Here is a 21,569-nt window from a genome sequence, read left to right on the forward strand (position 1 = left end):
GCAGAGTGGTTTATATTTCAAAGACCCAGCGGACGGCTGGGAAGGATTGCTTTTCTTAATTGGGCCTTCGTGATGGATGTCAGTGCAGAGGTTTCTACCATTGGGTCTGTTTTGGTGTTAAGGGACTTTTCGGATGCGTTTCTTGTGGCCGGGCATGTCGCCGGGTGAGGTGGTGGATTTCGATATTGATTTGGTGCCGGGCACCGTATCGTACGGCTCCGGCAGGAGTTATAGTAGTGGAAGGAGCAGCTTCAGGCTTTCTTCGTAATGAGTTCGTTGGTAGGACGATGTGGATACGTGTTTAGCTTGAGTTGGCTTGGTTGGCCCCGAATTGTATTGTTGAGGGATAGGTTGATTCGATCTTTATTGAGCTTGTTAGTGATCTGAGGAGAGCTATGAGTTGCTTTTCGGTGTTGTGAGACGTTATGATTTGTTGGTTATGGGCACATGTGGTGCGGTTCTATTGGGGATTCATAGTGAGAGTCGAGCGGGAAGAGTAATTGGGTGTTGCTCGGTAAGTGGAGTATTGGTTATGACCTATCGGGTTTCGTGGTGTATGTTGTTTGTTTCACCGTGGGTGTAATGAATTGCTTTGGTTCCAGACATCACATTGTGCGTGGCTGTCGATTTTGAGCATAGTGACTTGAGGTGTTTCATGTGTAACAGTGTTTGGATAGGATTGTGCATTGTAGCGAGGCCACGTGGAGATATGACCTTTCAGGGTAGATTCAGGTGTTCTATTTCTATGATGTGAGACGGGGTCTCAGCCTTGTGTTGTGATGGTACCGATGAGCTTGAGGTACAGCTCTTTCGTTTGAGTCATTTTTCATGATTTGAGTATGTTCAGACCGTTTCTTATTGGTGCGCGTATTATGCAAGTTGTGGCTTAGGCCTGTATTGCGGTGTCATATCACCAGAGTGGTGTGTTGGATTCGAGGTGATCGTTGGGGTCACTAAAGAATACGAACGGATTTGATTTCAGCTTGTTGGAAGGATAATATCGAGGTTCGGCTCTGAATTTGCTGTGGTATTAGTCAAAAGGGAAGTGGCTTCATGAATGGTTGATCTGAGAAATGGTTACTGTTTATTGCGTGTTTCATTTATCGTTGGCAGTATATGAAAGTGTTGGAATAAGACTTTAGTTGATAAGAGTTTTTCTACCGGTATTCGGGTGTTGTGGGCAACTGCTGTGAATAGAAGTTATCGTTTCGAGTGTTTGGGTTATGTAGTATATCATATGATTGCACCTGAGGTTGCAGGTATGGGTTATTACGTTCGGGCTTATTCTGAGTATAGATGTGAGGTTCTGATCTTGTTTATGATTTCGGAAAGTGCAATGTGGTTCTATGGTTTATGGACTAGATGGATTGTGAAATTTCAGCTATGTTGTGTTATCGGACCTATGCGAGATAGGGTGACGTGGGATCACCCCCGGGTATATGCTTGGTAAGGTCATTCAGCTATTTGTTGGCTTCTAGGACAACTCTAGATACGCTCGAGGACGAGCGTTTGTTTAAGTTGAGGAGGATGTGACGACCTGACCCGTCGTCTCATGAGAATCGCTCCATTTCCCCCATTTCCTGCTTCGTTATGCTTCATTATCAGTGTCTTGTGTGAACGAGTTGAATTGGGTTAATTTTTGGAAGGAAATGAGACACTTAGTCTCTTTAAGGAAGGCTTGTTTTGGAAAAGTCAACCGGATATTGACCTATGAGTTAGAGGGCTCGGATGTGGACTCCGACGATTCGGTTAGCTTCGGGGGATGATTTGTGACTTAGGAGTGTGATCGGAAGTAGTTTTGGAGGTGTAGAATTGGGCTTGAATTGGCGAAGTTAGTATTTTGGCGGATTCCGGTTGATAGGTGAGATTTTGATCCGAGGGTCGGAATGGAATTCCGAGAGTTGCTGTAGCTTCGTTAGGTAATTTGGGATGTGTGTGCAAAATTTCAGGTTATTCGGAGGTGATTTGGTTGGGTTTTTGATCAAATGCGTGTTTCGGAAGTTTTAGAAGAACTTAGGAGAATCCGATGTAAATTTGGTGCTTTACTTGTTAGTTTTGGTGTTTTGAGAGTGCAACTAAGTTTGAATGATCATATGTGACGTGTTAGTATGTTCGTATGCGGTCTCGAGGAGCTCGGGTGAGTTTCGGATAGGTTTGGGCTGCGTTGTGCTCGTTTTTCTTATGCTTCGACGTCGTTTCTTCAAGCATAAATGATATCGTATTGAACAAATGAGTTGCGATTACTGTTTTGAATGAAGGATTAGATCCGTATCGTAATTATGGACCCGTAGCAAAAAGAATCGTCGAATTTGGACATCGTATGAGGATTTTATGGCCATTTTACCAAGGCTGCCCAGATTTTCAGGGTTAATGACAAAATTGCCCCTGACGGCATATTGAAAACCTGCACTATTTGCAAATCTTAAAACCTACATATCTCCTTCATTATAAGGTCAAATTGAGTGATTCAAAAACCTAAATTCATTAGAATTTCACAAGGAATCCATTGGGAGCAGTAAAACGCGTGATTAGTATACCTATGATGAGCAGGTCGAGTTTTCTTCCAATTTTTGAACGGGAAGAAGCTTCTGAGGCGATTTTTAAGAGAGAAAATCAGTAGGTATCACAGAAGTAAGTGATTTGATTATTAAAACTCATTTATGGGTGATTATAGACAATAATCCCAGCCTTTTAATTCATGAAAAACAGTAGAAAAATAGGATTTTGGGGCCTGAGATTATGAGACCTTTAGGGGTCGATTTGAGGGGTCAAATGGACTCCGATTTTTGTGTTCTTTATATGTACGGAATCGGGAGAAGATGAAGAACACTTTTCTGTAAAAATTTCTGAGTTTCGAGAAGTGGGCCCGGGGCTCGAGTTTTGTCAATTTCGGGATTATTGATGTTTTTCGATTATTTTCGATTGGGTATTGATCCTATAGCATAATGTGACGTATTCGTTGTGGTTTTGGTAAGATTCGACGCGCGAGGAGGTCGATTTGAGAGTCAAGGGCATAGCGAGCTAGGATTTTGGCCGGCTTGAGGTTAGTAATAGATATAAATGCTGTGTTGAGGGTTTGAAACCCCGAATTTGCACATCGTAGTGCTATGTGAGGTGACTTGCACGCCGGATAACGGCCGTGAGGTAGAGCACCATCGGGGATTGTGACTTGGTCCGTCCCGCTTAATAAAATTACTACCTAATTGATTGAAGCTTAGTTGATATCCTTATAAAAATGGATTAATTGTCATAATTTGGCTCGTGCCAACTGATTGAATCCTTCAGGGATTGCTCTTACTGGTTTCTTACCATATTTTCAGACAATTAAACTCAGTCCTAGTATTTAGTACTGTTTTGCAAACTCAGCCACTTTTTCTCAAAACTTGGAACTTAAATAATATTTCTAATGAAGTTTGGGCTGAATATTTCTATATTATTGTGCCCGAGGGGCTTATATGATTCTGGACTGAGTATGGGATGGGGCTGCGCGCCGCAGCAGTATTATATTGATATAGATATGAGGCTTAGGGCCTAATGGATGCCACGAGATGGCTTGATATTGCGCTTGGGCCGTAAGGGGCCCCTCCCGGAGTCTGCACAACCCCAGTGAGCGCCGTCGACGATAAATAAATGGAGCGGGCTGCACGCCGCAGCGGGTACTAGAGAGTACCGTACTATTTTTTGCATGTCTTAATTGATTGTCATTCATTTACTTATCTGTTGCAACATCATTGTTTTCATTGGTTTATTGAGTTGACAATATCTGGATTAAACTGCTGTAATTATAGCTTACATTGTGCCTATCCAGGATTTCTTACTCTCAATCCTTACTTATGTTTATTACTCTCTGGGTTGGAAGTACTCACATTAATCCCTGCACCTTGTGTGCATATCTATGTGCACCCACTAAGGCTGAGTGAGGATTTCTCTGCCGAGCATCATATCTGGGAGCATCAAGGTAGCTGCATGACGTCCGCAGTCCTGATCTTCCCATCTGACCTATTTGCTTTATTTCCGCATTTCTTTAGAGCAATATGTAGTAGGTTGACACCCGTGTATTAGAGGCTCAGACTTGTGACACCGGATTCTTCGGGCTGTGTAATAATATTTCTACTTGGGTTTTCCGCATGTTTTAATTATATTTCAGAGTTTCAGTATTATGACTTAGTAATTATTTGTGTTAATTGAATCATGAACTGTATAAAAAGGGTTAAGGTTGTTGAATTGGTCGGGCTTGCCTAGCAGTGTGTTGGGCGCCATCACGACCGGGGTTGGGGTCGCGACAAAACAAAAAGAAATTCACAAATGTTGATGTAAATGCTTTTCAAGGGAACCATAGCACGTAAAAAAATATGCATAATGATCATAAAACGAGAATCTAAACACAGATATTTTCAGGTCTTAAGTTTTTAGTATTACAGTAAAGTTTATCACCACAAACTCTAAATAGTAATATGAATAGCATCTTACAATATAACACCTAAAATTTTAGAATGGACTATTGTAATTGCACCTATTTGTTCCTCTCACAAATTACAATTATAATAGAAAAAATCAAATAATTCCGTTTATGCTCTATATAACAACAGAACACATTTCATCAAAATAGAACATCTGATATCTCGAAATAGTACTTTCAAGTTTCTTTTCTTCTTCATAACCTCAAACGATTTTCTACCTGACAACTCATGTCTCCATTCAAAGCAAAAGAAGACATTGGTAATGTAAGATCTTTCATGTACAAACAATAAATTACAGATATTTCAACTTAGAGCCATCCAACCAATAGATTCATAAGCATTTCACATTTCTTTCATCATTCCATAATCTGTATATCTAAAGGGTTAGAGATTTTAAATCAACCAAGTACCTTATATCAAGAATCAAATGCAAAACCCTTGCCTAAAAGCATTGCAGATTACCAGTGAAAGCTTCTTTTTTGGTATCCTTAGGAAAATCATCTGAAAAATACAAACCATTAGCAACTTTATTACTAAGATTGATCTTCATTTTATTTAATAAACTATACATTTTATGTAACAAAAATTAAAATGCGACAAAAGACATTGAAGCCCCTGAAAGCATGAACTCCGAGAGTCAATATTGCATTAACTGGAGATATACTACTCAATCTGTAGTTTCTTTGTCTGCGGATATTTTTGAAGAGCTTGGTTTGTTTAGTGCACAACTATCTTATTTTACACAAAATGTGCAACTATCTAATTAAGCAGCAAGCTTCTGTGGTGAAGAAATTACTTCATTAAGTTCAATTGTAGAACGAAATAAAAGGAAAAATAAAAATTCAAGCCTTTAATAGAATCTCAAAAGATAGAGATAGTTTCTTCAAGTGCTTGAATGTCTTTAACATTAAGTTTAATTGTAGAACGAAAGGCAAGGGAAAACAAAAATTGAAGCCTTTAATAGAATCTCAAAAGATAGAGGTAGTTTCTTCAAGTGCTTGAATGTCTATAACATATGAACTGTCTCAAAAGAAAATATTGAATTGTTCCTTTTAACTGGTCTTCATTCACTGTAAAGCACTTCTATACTAATAGAAATAGCAGATACCTCGACATGAGAGCAAGAAGATTTCTTGTCCTGCAATAGTAATGCATAGACATGAGTTCCAACCCGGAAAAGATGAGCCATATATCAAAATCTACATATATTTTAGCTCAGAGCCCAAGAAAAGATGGTTCATATATCAAAATTTACATATACCTTGCAAGCCCCAGATTCCTCCAAAGTGAGGCACATACTATTTCACAAAATTGATCCATTTTATCCAAGTTTCATCATAGTGATCTCTACTCCAATGGAGTACTTGAAGTTTTTCTTTTCCTGGACCAAAAACATAGGTACCACAGAAAAAAGAGTTGAAACAATTAACTTGCTTAAGACATCAAGAAATATATACAGATTTAAATAGAAAGCACCCTATAGAGGAAAGATTCCTAAGAAAAAAATCCACATTTCGTGAAATACTACAGTCACGAAGTACTTAACGTGAAAAGGACAAATAGATTAAAAAACAAACTGCAAAGCAAAATGTTTCTCCATCTCTTTAATACAAAAGGAAGTCTAAGTCACCATAGTGTCTTCAAAAAAGGAAGTTTGATGAACCATCGACAATAAAGACATGACCACCAATTAGATATACTGAAATTCTCTACATGGATATCCGTCCATGACCGTGACCGTCAAGATTCCAATACACTACAGCAATCCCAACTTTTACTTCTTTCATTTCTTAAATGTGCATGGTATTGCCCCTGCATAATCGAAACATTAACTAATGAAAAGAGGGAACAGAAAGCCAAAGCCAACAACTTTTTCTTTTCTTTATTTTTTTTCTTATCCTCCTTAAAGTTCAATAGGACCATATCGACCCACCATCAATTTTGCAAAAACTTCATATATAAACACACCATCAGGCCTTATAAATGGACAGTAGCAGAACAAAATAGAGTACTTTCATACTATATAAGTTCCAATCACTATTTAAAGAATTAATCCTTGCTTACTTCAACAGAATTGTCTCATAGACAGAGACACCAACACACAGATGAAGGCAGACTTGTATTTTTAACCTCAATTAAGACAACAATTCATTCCATCACCTTGGTGTCACTTTTACATGGGTCTGAATTTTCTCACGTATATTAAATAGTCAATCAACATATTCTCGAACAAGGGTGCATGAATACATTTCTAGGGAAAAAGAAGGAATTAAGAAAATAGACCTCACCAGCGCAGTAAGAGGTACTATGACAAAAGAAGGAGCATGTATGGTACTTGTGTATTCTCAGAAATTCAAGATATTTCAGCTAATATTCAACGGCTTCGCAAACGTTTTATATTGTGCCCTACTATATTACCTTTAGATATACCAGATAATAGGAAAGAACATAGCAGGGCTAACAATATTTTTGAATAGACGTACACTCCACGATCCATTATTGTTAGCTCCTTAATATCACTTCCTTGATGAGGACCAAAATGACATAAGTTGCCAGAAATGCTCATCCTTCCAGGTTTTAAAGTACCACAAAATCACAAGCCACCGGGAAATTTTTTTAGCATGAACCTTTTACAAGAGGATAAAAAAGACGTGTTGTTACATATATTCGAACCACAGAATATCATTGCAGATTTATGAATAGAGCGTATTGAAAAGGAGTAAAACGATCACTACTCTCTGAGGAATCAACAATTTATTGGTGTTGGCATGTATTTACTCCAAAGCAAGTTAAATGAGATAATACTCATGACCTCTAGGCATTCAACTGTCACGCAATCTTCAAAGGAATTTTAGAAGTGAAATCCGAAAAAGAAGGGGGAACAAAAGGAAAATGCTTTCCACATTCATTAATTTTCATGTAATCTAACTTTTCAAGTAGGTGATAAGTCACACTTGCACATATGAACACCAAATATGATTACCTAAACTATAAAAATCTTCAAAGAACAAAATTTACAAGAATAATAAGAATTTAAGTAAGGAACTTAATAATGTGAACAATGATGGTGTTGACTTTTGGACTTCATTTTCGATAACACTTGCCAAAAGAAAATTATTGATTCATTTATGCCAAAGTTATCTCATCTCCTTTGGTCTTACGAAGCAATCCCATATGTGTAAGTTTATAATGACATGGAATATAATGTAGAATTCCCTGTTCTTACATTTTTTTTTCTCAGTAAGTTATAGAATCAGATAATATTTTACATAGATATAAATTTTTTTGTTGTAACCATTCTAAATTAATCCAGCACCCACCTCTTTCACCAAAATAAATAAATTTAACCAAACAAAAAACAAAAGCCCCAAGTTTTAGAATAACAAAGCATCTGTATCATATGTATTCATGAATTTGCAGAAAAAATGCAATGAATATGCAGTTTAAAGCTAGTAATACAAAAAAAAAATGTTCAATCACTTATTAAGTAAACCTATCTCTAGAACCTTCCAGGGAAAAAAAGAATTTCCCCTTTGCATGTTTCATTGACAATTTTGATCAAAATATCAAAAGAGGAACGAAATCCATAATGAAAATTTATTTTTTGTTAAGAAAGAGAAAGTCTCTCTTTCAAATTTGAAAGCAAAATAAGACATATTCCCTTACTGAAGAAGCTGGCGTTGGAAAAATAGAGTAAAACTTAATCAAATTAGAAACAAAATCACATACCCAAATCAGAATAACATATTGCATGTGATATGGAAACCTCAAATCACATACTATCCAAATTTCGCCAAGCAAAGATACGGGTTTGATTGTCGCTACGCCCAAATAATTTCATACCCCAGAATATCATCATTGCTTCGACCTCTGAAATCAATTTCTATCATGCATATAGAAAATCCTACAAAAAAAATACCCAAAAGCTCAAGATATCCAAATTTTAATTTGGAAAACAGTGGAAACACAAAGAAATTATCGATTTTCCTGCTTTACTGTAGCCAGAAAATTGAAAAGTCACTGTTGAAACCCAAAGAGTACCAAAAGCAAAAAGATAAATTATAAAAGTAAAATTAGAAGAAGAGAGTGAATAAACAAGGAAGAGTAAAACCCACCAGCGAGAAAAATAGAGCCGGAAGAGAAAAGCGGAGGAAGAAGCATAGAGAGAGCGTGAGTCTCAAATTAAATTTTGCTTACAAAAGTCACAACGAAGAAGCCAAAGTTTCAGTGGATCTGTCAGTCGAATTAAGAATTTCCCTCACTTTTGGTTTTATATACACAAATTGAAACCCGGAATAGCTTCGTTTACCTTTCTCGATTTGCATGCGTAGTCCGTATCTTTTTCCGTAAGGTTTTTACGTGAAACATTAATAAAAATATAAAATCGTGCCTTTAAAATTTATTTGAATTGACTTCGGTCAACGTTTTGAGCAAATGGACACGGATCAGTATTTTATCGATCCCAGTGGGTCCGTATCGTGATTTTGGACCTGGGCGTATTCCCGGAATCAAATTCGGAAGTCGCTAACTTGATTTATCATAATATGTCGAAAACTAGAAGTTTAAAGGATTAAAGAAATTCCAAGTTTGACTGTAGCTTGACTTAATTACTAGCGGGTTCGAATTTTGGTTCCGAAACTTGGTATAAGTTCATTACAGTATTTATAACTTGTCTGCAAAATTTGGTGTAAAACAAAGCTGATTTGACGTGATTCGGACGTCCGATTGAAAAGTTGCATGTTCTTAAGTTTTATTAAAAATTTCATTGGTTTTCGTGTCCGATTAGTAGTTCTAGGTGTTATTTTAATGTTTTGATCGAGCGAACGGGTTCGTAGGATGTTTTTACACTTGTGTGCATATTTGGTTTGGATCCCGATGGCTCAAGCGAATTACGGATAGGCCACAAAGTGATTTTTGAACTTAGAAGAGTGTTGTGCATCAGATCTGCAGATCTCACATTTGCGAGGACCTGATGGCAAATGCGAGGTCAGGCTTGCATATGCGAAGATGGTGGGGCTGGGTTAACTTTGCTCTTGTGAAGTGAAGTCCACAGATGCAAAGGGGGCAGGTTCGCAATTTGCGAACTTTTGAGTCGCATTTGCGATTAAGGAAGGACTGAGGCAGACTCGCATTTGAGAGTCGATTGTTCGCATTTGTGGCAGCCTTAGTTCGCATTTGCGACAAAATTGTGGCATTTGTGATGACAACAGGCTCAGAGACTTCTCGCATTTGCGAAGGGTTGATCGCAATTACGATCATCGCAATTGCGAACTATGTGTCGCCATTGCGAACTATATATATATCGCAATTGCGATAGCTGCAGCTGGGTAAAAGAGGGGGAAAACGAGAATTAGCTCATTTCTTTCAAACTCTCAACCCTAAACACCCTAGCGGCGATTTTCTAGAGAGATTTTCTTCCGAAATTCATTGGTAAGTGACTTTAATCTACTTCTTTTTAATTAGCCATTACATTTTATAAGATTTCAACATCAAACTAGGATTTTCATGGTTGAAATTAGGGATTTGGGTAGAAGTAGGGATTTTTGTAAATTTGCAGTTTAGACCTCGAATTGAGGTCAGATTTCGAAACTAATTACATAATCGGGCTCGGGGTGAATGAGTGATTGGGTTTTGGTCCGAATCTCGGATTTTGACCAAGCGGGCCAGGGGTCGACTTTTGTTGACTTTTTCAATAATGATCTAAATTGAACTTCTTTCGTTCGTGAGTAATTTTTAAAGCTTATTTTGAATCGTTTGGTCAATAATTTGCTAGATTTGGTTGGTTTGGAGTCTTGATCCAAAAGGCAAGGCCGTGGTTGAATTTTAAGTTGATTGCGGTGTGAGGTAAGTGTTGGGTCTAACCTTGATTTGAGGTAATTAGGAACCATTGAGTTGTGTGCTATGTGAATTTCATGAGTAGCGGCATATATGCGAGGTAACGAGTGTCTATATGCCGTCAATTACTTGTTTCCATGTCTACCCGTATTTCATTGATTATATTATTCCATGTCTTGACTGTTACATACCTTAATTGTTTCATATGCCTCAACTTGCTACTTGTCATTATTATTCTCCCATTAAAAATGTTAATCTCTTCCATGCTTTCATGATTAATTGCTACTTGCCTTAATTTTCTTACTTGTATCCTTTAACTGCCATATAATTGACTTGTCTTGTTGCTCAGTATTAATTGTAACTTTTCATGATTTGGTACGAGATTCCTTTTTGATTTGTAGCTTTCATATTCGTTAATCCTAGAGATTCTTGTTATTCAAGTTGTTAAATTGATTGCACATATTGATTTATTTATTGATCGGGTTGTACGCTGCAACAGATGGAATAAGGGAGGATTTTTATTGATACGGTGAGATCGGGTTGCCCACTGCAACAGGTGAAATTAGGGTGGATTGATATGATAAAATAAGGGAGGATTATGATATTGTCTCTGATTATATGGCGGGATCGGTTTGCGCGCCACAACATATATTTACTTATTATTATTGATACTTACATGGTGGAATAAGGGAAGATAGTGTTGTAGGTGGGATCAGGTTGCGCGACGCAATAGTTTATGTATTTCTATTTCTTATTGTATTGTGTTGGCGTCGGTACTTTCGTACGAGACTCTAAGGATTGGTTATTCTGGAATTTACTGGTTTTCTTTGAGGATTGAGTTATTTGCATAAGTTAACTACCTTATTTCGTTTTTGTATTTTCCTTTTCTATCATTATTTTATACTGCATAGAGGTTATTGTAAGTGACCCGCCTTAGCCTCGTCACTACTTCGTCGAGGTTAGGCTCGGCACTCACAGAGTACATGGGGTCAATTGTACTCATACTACACTCTACACTTCTTGTGCAGATTTTGGAATTGGTCCTAGCGGCGGTTAGTAGATTGTCCGGGTTGACTATCACTATGGAGACTTGAGGTACAGTTGCTCGGTGTTCGCAGCCCTGAAGTCTCTTCTACCTTATCTTGGATGTGTATTTTCTTTCCGACAGCTTTACTTTCATTTAGACCTTTATCTGTATTTTCTAGTAGCTCGTGAATTTGTGACACCAGATTCGGGGTCTTATTTAGATTATTTCAGTTGTTATGGCTTTTCGCATTTTACGGTTATTTTAGTAATTGACATTAGTTAAATTTGATTTGTTTAAAAATGGCTTAAAACTAATCTAACATTAGCTTGCTTGCCAAGTGAAATATTAGGCGCCATCACGGTCCCGAGGGTGGAAATTCTGGATCGTGACAAGTTGGTATCAGAGCACTAGGTTGGCTAGGTCTCACGAGTCACGAGCAAGCTTTATAGAGTCTAGAGGATCGGTACAGAGACGTTTGTACTTATCTTCCAGAGGCTATGGATTTTAGGAACAATTTCACTTCTATTCTTTTATGTCGTGCAATTTTATTTTGTCATTGATGATTGAACTCTTCTATTCTTGTTCTCTCGCAGATGGCGAGAACACGTACTGCATCTACAGCTAGGCAGGATTCGGAGCACCCTGTGGCAGGTACGACTAGGGGCAGAGGTCGAGGCCGAGGTCGCGCTAGAGGCCGAGGCAGAGGCAAAGCTCAGCCTAGAGCTCGAGCAGTAGCACCCGCAGTGCAGCCTCATGTGGATTTCAAGGAGGAGGTTCCAGCTCAAACTGTACCTATCGGACCAGCTCAGGTCCCGGAGGGGTTCATAGCCACTCCAGTGCTTCAGGACGCTCCAGTCCGTTTGGTGGTCCTTATGGAGAGTTTGTCCCGGACCAGTACATTCCCGGTGGCACCAGCCGTCTCTCGAGCTGGGAGAGGAGCACAGACTCCCGCTACTCATACTACGGAGCAGCTGGCTCCCCAATTTTAGACTCCAGCAGCCCCGACAGTTGGGGTAGTTCAACCAGTTATTGCGGCATAGGCCGGTGATAAGCCCGCTTTGTCTTTTGAGGCTATGTTGAGGTTGGATAAGTTCACCAAGCTCTTTCCTGTTCATTTCAGTAGTGCATCTTGTTAGGGCCCACAGGATTTTCTGGACCGTTGCCACAAGGTATTGTGCAACATGGGTATAGTTGAGACCAATGGGGTCGATTTTGCAGCATTTCAGATCACTGGTTCTGCCCGGATCGATGGTGGAGAGATTATATGTTGACTAGACCAGCTGGGTCGCCTGCACTTACCTGGGATCAGTTCTCACATCTATTTCTAGAGAAGTTCATCCTTGTCACCCTGAGAGAGGAGTACCATAGGCAGTTTGAGCGACTTCAACAGGGTGGTATGACTGTCACCTAGTACGTGACCCGATTTGTGGACTTCGCTCCCCATGCCACTATCTTGCTTCCTACTGAGAAGGAGAGAGTGAGGAGATTTATTGATTGGCTCACTTACACTATCGAGCTTCAGATGGCCAAGGAGACAGAGAGTGATATTTTCTTCTAGACGACAGTAGATATTGCTAGACGGATCGAGTTATTTTGTGCTCAGGAGAGGGGGCCGGTGTGAGACAAGAGACCTCATCATTCTAGTAGTTTTTGTGGTGCCTCATCTAGAGGCCGGGGTGCTTTTGGTAGAGGCCATCCTCCCAGTCCATTTCATTTAGCGTTTCAGGCATCTCACGGTGCTTCAAGGAGTTGTGGTCCTTATGTGCCTTATTCTGGGCAGCCAGCCTACAATGCACCATCAGCTCCTATAAGTGTGCCTCCAATTCAGAGCCATCCCATGGTTATCCGGCCCGTTCGGGTCAGCTTCAGTTTCAGTAGCCACAACAGCAGGATGGGTGTTTTGAGTGTGGTGGTATTGGACACATCAGGAGGTCCTATTCGAGATTATTGGGTGACATGCCATAGCAGAGTTCTCGTGCCATGGTTCCGGCACCGGTTGCTCCACCGCCCGCTCAGCCAGTCAGGGGCAGGGGTCAAGCAGCCAGAGGTGGGGGTCAGGCCGTTAGAGGTGGAGGTTAGGCCGTTAGAGGTGGAGGCCAGCCAGCTAGAGGCCATCTAAGAGATGTAGTTCAGAGTGATGGGGCCCAGCCTCGATGCTATGCTATCCCTGCTAGGCCTGAGGCCGAGTCATCTAATGTCGTTATCACATGATTGTTCCATTTTTCCATAGATATGCTTCAGTTCTATTTGGTCGGGGCTCTACTTATTGCTACGTATAATCCTATTTTGCTTCATGTCTGGTTGTGCCTCGTGATTCTTTGAGTGCCACTATGTATGTGTCTACGCCTGTGGGAGATTTTATTATTGTAGATCGTGTCTATCGCTTGTGTGTTGTTACCATTAGGAGTATTGAGACTAGTGTAGATCTCCTACTTCTTGATATGGTAGATTTTGATGTTATATTGGGTATGGATTGGCTGTCACCTTATCATGCTATATTGGATTGTCACACCAAGACGGTGACCTTAGCCATTCTAGGGTTGCCTCGATTAGAGTGGAAGGGGGTTCCTAGCTATTCTACCAGTAGGGTTATCTCATATGTGAAGGCTGGACGTATGGTTGAGAAGGGATGTCTAGCTTATTTGACCTATGTCTGTGATTTTAGTGCGGAGGTTCCTTCCATGGATTCGGTGCTAGTTGTTCGTGAGTTTCTAGAGGTGTTTCCTGCAGACTTGCCGGGGATGCCACCCGACAGGGATATTGACTTCTGCATTATTTTGGCTCCGGGCACTTAGCCCATTTCTATTCCGCCATACTATATGGCCCCGCCAGAGTTGAAAGAAGTGAAGGAGAAATTGCAAGATTTTCTTGATAAGGGATTCATTAGACCTAGTGTCTCGCCCTGGGGTGCGCCCGTGTTGTTCGTGAAGAATAATGATGGGACGATGAGAATGTGTATAGAGTATTAGTAGTTGAACAAAGTCATTATCAAGAACAAGTATCCGTTGTCGAGGATTGATGACTTAATTGATCAGTTTCAGGATGCCAAAGTGTTTTCGAAGATTGATTTAAGGTCTGGCTACCATCAGTTGAAGATTAGGGCATCGGATGTCCCTAAGACGGCTTTTCGGACTCGGTATGGGCATTATGAGTTCCTAGTGGATTAATTTGGGTTGACAAATGCCCCATCCGCATTCATGGATTTGATGAACCGGGTATTCAAGCCCTACTTGGATTCTTTTGTGATTATATTCATTGATGATATCTTGATCTACTTCCGCAGTCGAGAGAAGCATGGGCAGCATCTTCGGATTGTACTTTAGACTCTGAGAGATAGCCAGTTATATGCCAAGTTTTTGAAGTGTGAGTTTTGGTTAGACTACCTCGCCTTTTCGGGACATGTTGTATCGGCATAAGGCATAAAAGTGGATCCTAAGAAGATTGAAGCAGTTCAGAACTGGCATAGACCTACTTCAGTTACAAAGATCTAGAGTTTCTTGGGTTTGGCAGGTTATTATCGCCAGTTCGTGGAGGGATTTTCATCCATAGCAGCCCCGTTGACTAGACTGACCCAGAAGGGTGCCCCATTCAGATGGTCAGATAAGTGTGAGTTAAGCTTTCAGAAGCTGAAGACTGCTTTCACTACGACACTGGTGTTGGTGTTGCCCACAGGTTCAGGATCTTACACGGTGTATTGTGATGCATCTCGTATTGGGCTCGGTGCAGTATTGATGCAGGACGGCAGGGTGATTGCATACGCATTGCGGTAGTTGAAGGTTCATGAGAAGAATTACCCTGTTCATGACTTAGAGTTGACATCCATTGTTCATGCGCTGAAGATTTGGTGGCACTACTTTTATGGCGTGTCATGCGAGGTATTCACGGATCATCGGAGTCTACAGTACTTGTTTAAGTAAAAAGATCTCAACTTGAGGCAGAGGAGGTGGTTGGAGCTGTTGAAAGACATCATATCACCATTTTGTATCATCCCGAGAAGGCAATGTGGTGGCCGATGCATTGAGGAGGCCCACAGCTCCCAGTATTCTATTCACCCAGGTGCCTCCAAGATGTATCAGGACTTGCGGCAACATTATTTGTGGAGGAATATGAAGAAGGATATAGTTGTATATGTAGCTCGGTGTCTAAGTTGTCAGCAAGTTAAGTACGAGCATTAGAAACCTGGTGGTTTGCTTCATAAGCTAGAGATTCCTGAGTGGAAGTGGGAGAGTATCACTACGGATTTTGTTGTTGGACCGTCGCGGACTTAGAAGAAGTTCGACGCGGTATGGGTCATTGTGGACAGGCTGACCAAGTCGGTGCATTTCATTCCAGTGGCAGTTACATATTCTTTACAACGATTAGCTGAGATTTACATCCGCTAGATCGTCCGTCTTCACGGTGTGACCATGTCTATCATTTTTTATCGAGGTACGCAGTTCACCTTGCACTTCTAGAGGGACGTACAATGTGAGTTGGGCACCCAGGTTGAGTTGAGCATAACATTCCACCCCCAGAAGGACGGACAGTCCGAGCACACTATTCAGATATTGGAGGATATGCTTCGCGCTTGCGTTATGAATTTCGGGTGATCTTGGGATCAGTTCTTGCCACTTGCGGAGTTTGCCTACAACAACAGCTACCAGTCGAGCATTCAGACGACCCCTTATGAGGCATTATAAGGGAGGCAGTTCCGTTCGCCAGTTGGATAGTTCGAGCCGGGGCAGGCTCGATTGTTGGGTAAAAAGTTGGTATAGGATACCTTGGATAAGGCCAAGATTGTTCAGGATTGATTTCGCACCACTCAATCCAGGCAAAAGAGTTATGCCAACCGTAGAGTTTGTGATGTTGCATTCATGGTTAGAGATAGGGTATTGCACCGGGTTTCACCCATGAAGGGTGTGATGAGGTTTGAAAAGAAGGGCAAGTTGAGCCCTTGGTATATCGGACCCTTTGAGATTCTTGAGAGAGTGGGTGAGGTGGCCTACAAGCTCGCATTGTCACCTAGTTTATCAGCAGTTCAGCCGATGTTCAATGTGTCCATGCTCCTAAAGTATCACGGTGCTCCGTCCCATGTGTTAGATTTCAGCTTAGTCCAATTGGACAAGGATTTGACTTACGAGGATGAGCCGGTGGCTATTTTATCCTGGCAAGTTCGATAGTTGAGGTCTAAGAGTTATCCTTCAGTTCGAGTGCAGTGGAGAGGTCAGGCGATCGAGGCAGCCACGTGGGAGTGTTATTTGGACAGGCAAAGTAGATATCCACACCTTTTCACCAGTCTAGGTACTTTTCTATGTCTGTTCGAGGACAAACATTTCTTTTAGAGGTAGAGAATGTGATGACCAGATAGGTCATTTATAGTTTTAACCCTCAATTTTGTGTTTCGAAACCCAGAATAGCTCGGTTTAGTCTTCCTGGATTTGCGTGTGATGTTCATAGCTTTTTTCGGAAGGTTTTAATGTGAAAAATTGAGAAAAATATAAAATTGTGCCTTAAAAATCCATTTGAGTTGACTTTGGTCAACATTTTGAGTAAACGGACCCGGATCAGTATTTTGACGGTCCTGGTGGGTCCGTATCGTGATTTGGAACTTGGGGGTATGCCCGGAATCAAATTCGAAAGTCCCTAACTTGATTATAATAATTTGTCGAAAACTAGAAGTTTAAAGGTTTAAAGAAATTTCAAGTATGACCGTAGTTTGACTTTTCGTACCAGATCCGGATTTTAGTTCCGAAATTAGGTAAAAGTTCATTACATTATTTATTACTTGTCTGCAAAATTTTGTGCAAAACGGAGCTGATTTGGCATAATTCGGATGTCCGGTTGAAAAGTTGCATGTTCTTAAGTTTCATTAAGAATTTCATTTAAGTTCTTAAGTGAGTTCGTATGATATTTTTACACTTGTGTGCATGTTGGGTTTGGAGCGTGAGGGGCTCGGGTGAGTTTCAGATAGGTCACAAAGTGATTTTTTAACTTAGAAGAGTGCTGGTGCATCAAGTCTGCAGATCTCACATTTGCGAGGACTTGATCGCAAATGCGAGCCTCGCAAATGCAAGGTCAGGCTCGCATATGCTAAGATGGTGGGGGCTGGGTTAGTTTCGCTTTTGCGAAGTGAAGTCTGCAAATGCGAAGGGGGAAAATTCGCATTTGCGAACTTTTGAGTCACATTTGCGACTAAGGAAGGAATAAGGCAGACTCGCATTTGCGAGTCGATTGTTCGCATTTGCGCCAGCCTTAGTTCGCATTTGCGACAAAATTGTGGCATTTGCGATGACAACAAGCTCAGAGACTTTTCGCATTTGCGAAGGGCTGATTGCAATTGCGATTATTGCAACTGCAAACTATGTATCGCAATTGCGATAACTGCAGCTAGGTTAAAGAGGAAAAAACGGAAATTAGCTCATTTCTTTCGAACTCTCAACCCTAAAAACCCTAGAGGCGATTTTCCCAAGAGATTTCTTCCTAAATTCATTGGTAAGTGACTTTAATCTACTTATTTTCAATTATCCATTATATTTCATATGATTTCAATATCAAATTTAGACTTTACATGGTTGAAATTAGGGATTTTTGTAAATATGCAGTTTAGACCTCGAATTGAGGTCGGATTTCGAAACTAATTACATAATCGGGCTCGGGGGTGAATGGGTGATTGGATTTTGGTCCGAATCTCGGATTTTGACCAAGCGGGCCTGGGGTCGACTTTTGTTGACTTTTTCAATCATGATCTAAATTGAACCTCATTAAGTCGTGAGTAGTTTCTAAAGCTTATTTTGAATCGTTTGGTCAATAATTTTCTAGATATGGTTGGTTTGGAAGCTTGTTCGAAAGATAAGGCCGTGGTCGAATTTTGAGTTGATTAAGCAGTTAAAATAATAAACCAAGGTCTTTAATATAAATAATCCCAAAAATAGCAATATAAGTTGCGGAAATAAAATAAACCAACACAGCCCTACATCTTGGTGTCACCAGTCATGAGCATCTAAAATGACAGTAAAAGTCTAGAGTCTAATCCACTACTACATAACTGAATCAAAATAAAACTGAAATAGAGGGAGAATGCACTGGGCTGCGAATCGCCAAGCAGCTACCTAGTAAATCTCCGAAGACCTGCTGGAACTATCAACCCTCAGGAGCAGGACCTGTAGCGCCCGAGTATGCACACAGGGGTGCAGGGAGTAAAGTGAGTACTTCCAACTCAGTGAGTAATAAAAATAAATAAAGACTGAGTAATATAAACCACGTAAGGCACAACATTAAGCTACAAGAGGCATAACAAATCAGTAATTATAATAAAGCGGTGAAATTTCATAAACATCTCTTAAGCAGTTAAACAATATGCAGGAAAACAGCTAAAAAAGTAAACACGTAATAATTGCCCCTCTGGCACAATAACAACAGAATCAGCCCCTCGGGCAATGTCACAGAATAATACCAGCCCCACGGGCTATATCTCAAATCACAATGGGTACCCGCGCTCACTGGGGGTGTACAGACTCCGGGAGGGGCCCCTTACGGCCCAAGCGCAATATCAAGCCATCTCGTGGCATCATAAACAGGCCCTCGGCCTCATATAAATCTCAAGCCACCCCGTGGCGTACAATCTGAGGCCCTCGGCCTCATTATCATAATCAATGTATCACTGCTGCGGCGTGCAGCCCGACCCAAATGTATCCTCACAACACAGGCCCTCGGCCTTACTCAGTCAGAATCTCATAAGCCCCTCGGGCCACAGTAAAATATGAAGCTCAGCTCAAATACCTTTAAAAATATCATTTAATGTGTTTAAATCAGAATAATATAGCTGAGTCTTTAAAATAGTAAAATATAGTATGACTGAGCACCAGTAGGAAATCAATCTGTGAGGAAAATATCATTTAAAAATCCCCTAAGGGTTCAAACAGCTGGCACGAAGCTCACATATGGCATTTAGTCCAAAATATAATAATATTATACAATTAACTATCAAATATGCAGTAAAATAATCATTTGGGCTGGACTAAGTCACAATCCCCAACGGTGCTCTACCCCACGCTCGTCGTCTAGCGTGTAAGTCACCTCAGCCGTACGCTGTGAAATTCCGGGGTTTCATACCCTCATGACAGCATTTAAAATTATTACTCACCTCAATCCGGCCTGAAACCTAGCTTGCAATGCCTTTGCCCTTTGAATTGACTTCCGAGTGCTCCAAATCTACCAAGTTCAGATTTTTATCATTAAGTTATGCTAAACGAATGAATTCCAATTGAAAAATATCGATTTTAAGCACAAAACCCAAAATCAGTCAAAATCGACCCCCGGGCCCGCGTCCCAGAACTGGACAAACTTTATACCAAAATGTTCTTCATCATCTCACGAGTCCGTACATATAAAGAACTGGAAAATCGGAGTTCGTTTGACCCCTCAAATCATCCCTGAAAGGTCTCATAATCTCAAGCCCTAACTCCACCTTTTTCTACTGATTTTCATGAATTTACACTGATATTTTCGTTCCTTAATCACAAATAATCAATTTTTAGGGTCCAAAATCCTTACCTCAACGAAGAACAATGATTTCCTCTCTTCAAAATCGCCCAAAGCTTCAAAGTTTTATGTTAAAAGTGAGAAACCCTCTGAAAATCGCGAAGGAGGAAATATTTAAATCTGACCAGACATTTCCGCATCTGCAGCCATTTCACCGCATCTGTGGTACTGTATTTGCGGTCTATGCTCCGCTTCTGCGAAAATCACTTAAACCCGCTTCTCCGCACCTGCGATGATCCAACAATCCGCTTCTGCGGTTCCTGACTAATTTCCTCTAGCCGCTTCTGCGACTCTTCCTTCGCATGTGCAGTTCCGCACATGCGGTCCCCAAACCGCAGGTGCGAAACACCAGAAGCAGTAACTTCAGCAGCTGCAATAACATCTCAACTTCTCCGTTGACCACCCGAAATCACCCCGAGGCCCCCGGGACCTCAACCAAAAGCACAAACATATCCTAATACCTTATTCAAACTTGTTCCAATCATCAAAACACTTCAAACAACATCAAATCAACCAAAACACCTCTGATTCAAGCCTAAGTTTCTAAAATCTTCCGAATTCCGCTTTTGATCAAAAACCCAACCAAACCACGTCCAAATGACCTGAAATTTTGCACACACATCCCAAATGACATAGCGAAGCTACTGCAGCTTCCGGAATTCCAAAGCACATTTTGATCACACTCCTAAGTCCCAAATCACCTCCCGAAGCTATCTGAACCGTCGGAACTCACATCCGATCCCTCTAACACATAAGTCAACATCCGGTTGACTTTTCTAACTTAAGCCTTCTTACAAGAGACTAAGTGTCTCAAACCTTCTCAAAACCTTTCCGAACCCGAGCCAACCAACCTGATCACATATAAAACCAATAATTAAGGCAAATAGAAGCAGAAATGGGGAAAACGGGGCGGTAACTCATGAGACGACCGGCCGAGTCGTCACAGTAAGTGTTAGGTCTAACCTTGATTTAAGGGAATTAGGAAAGCTTGAGCTGTGTGCTATGTGAATTTCATGAGTAGCAGCGTATATCCGAGGTGATGAGTGTCTATACACCATCAATTACTTGTTTCCATGTCTACCCGTATTTCATTGGTTATATTATTGCATGTCTTGACTGTTACATGCCTTAATTGAAGTTATGCCTCAACTTGCGTCGTTATTATTCCCGCATTAAAAATGTTAATCTCTTCCATGCTTTCATACTTAATTGCTACTTGCCTTAATTGTCTAACTTGTACCCTTTAACTGTCATATAATTTACTTGTCTTGTTGCTCAGAATTTATTGTAGTTTTTCATTATTTGGTACGAGATTCCTTCTTGATTTGTAGCTTTAATATTCGTTAATCGTAGAGATTCTTGTGATTCGAGTTGTTATATTGATTGCACTTATTGATTTATTTACAGACCGGGTTGCACGCCCCAATAAGTAGAATATGGAGGATTTATATTGATACGATGGGATCGGGTTGCGCGCCGCAACAGAAAAATAAGCGTGGATTGATATGGTGAAATAAGGGAGGATTATGATATTGACTCTGATTATGTGGTGGGATCGGGTTGCGCGGCCGCAACATATATTTACTTATTATTGTTGATATTTACATGGTGGAATAAGGGAGGATAGTGTTGTACGGTGGGATCCGATTGTGTGCCGCAACAGTTATGTGTTTCTATTCCTTATTGTATTGTGTTGTCTTCGGTACTTTCGTACGAGAGTCTTAGGA

General features: G+C 40.5%; 1 long non-coding RNA gene across 6 annotated transcripts; it reads right to left on the reverse strand.

The window, feature by feature from the left end:
* Positions 4,401-8,701, reverse strand: LOC109223589. Of its 6 annotated transcripts, none has more exons than XR_002067601.1 (6): positions 8,576-8,701; positions 8,190-8,364; positions 6,944-7,087; positions 5,722-6,272; positions 5,569-5,598; positions 4,401-4,961 (listed from the first exon to the last, which is right to left on the reverse strand). It is a non-coding gene; the product is annotated as an uncharacterized LOC109223589 (long non-coding RNA). The 6 variants fall into 6 exon arrangements; XR_002067598.1 differs by having other exon boundaries at positions 6,879-7,087; XR_002067599.1 differs by having other exon boundaries at positions 5,722-5,841; positions 6,091-7,087.

The sequence above is a fragment of the Nicotiana attenuata genome, chromosome 3 (assembly GCF_001879085.1).
Source record: "Nicotiana attenuata strain UT chromosome 3, NIATTr2, whole genome shotgun sequence".
NCBI lineage: Eukaryota > Viridiplantae > Streptophyta > Magnoliopsida > Solanales > Solanaceae > Nicotiana > Nicotiana attenuata.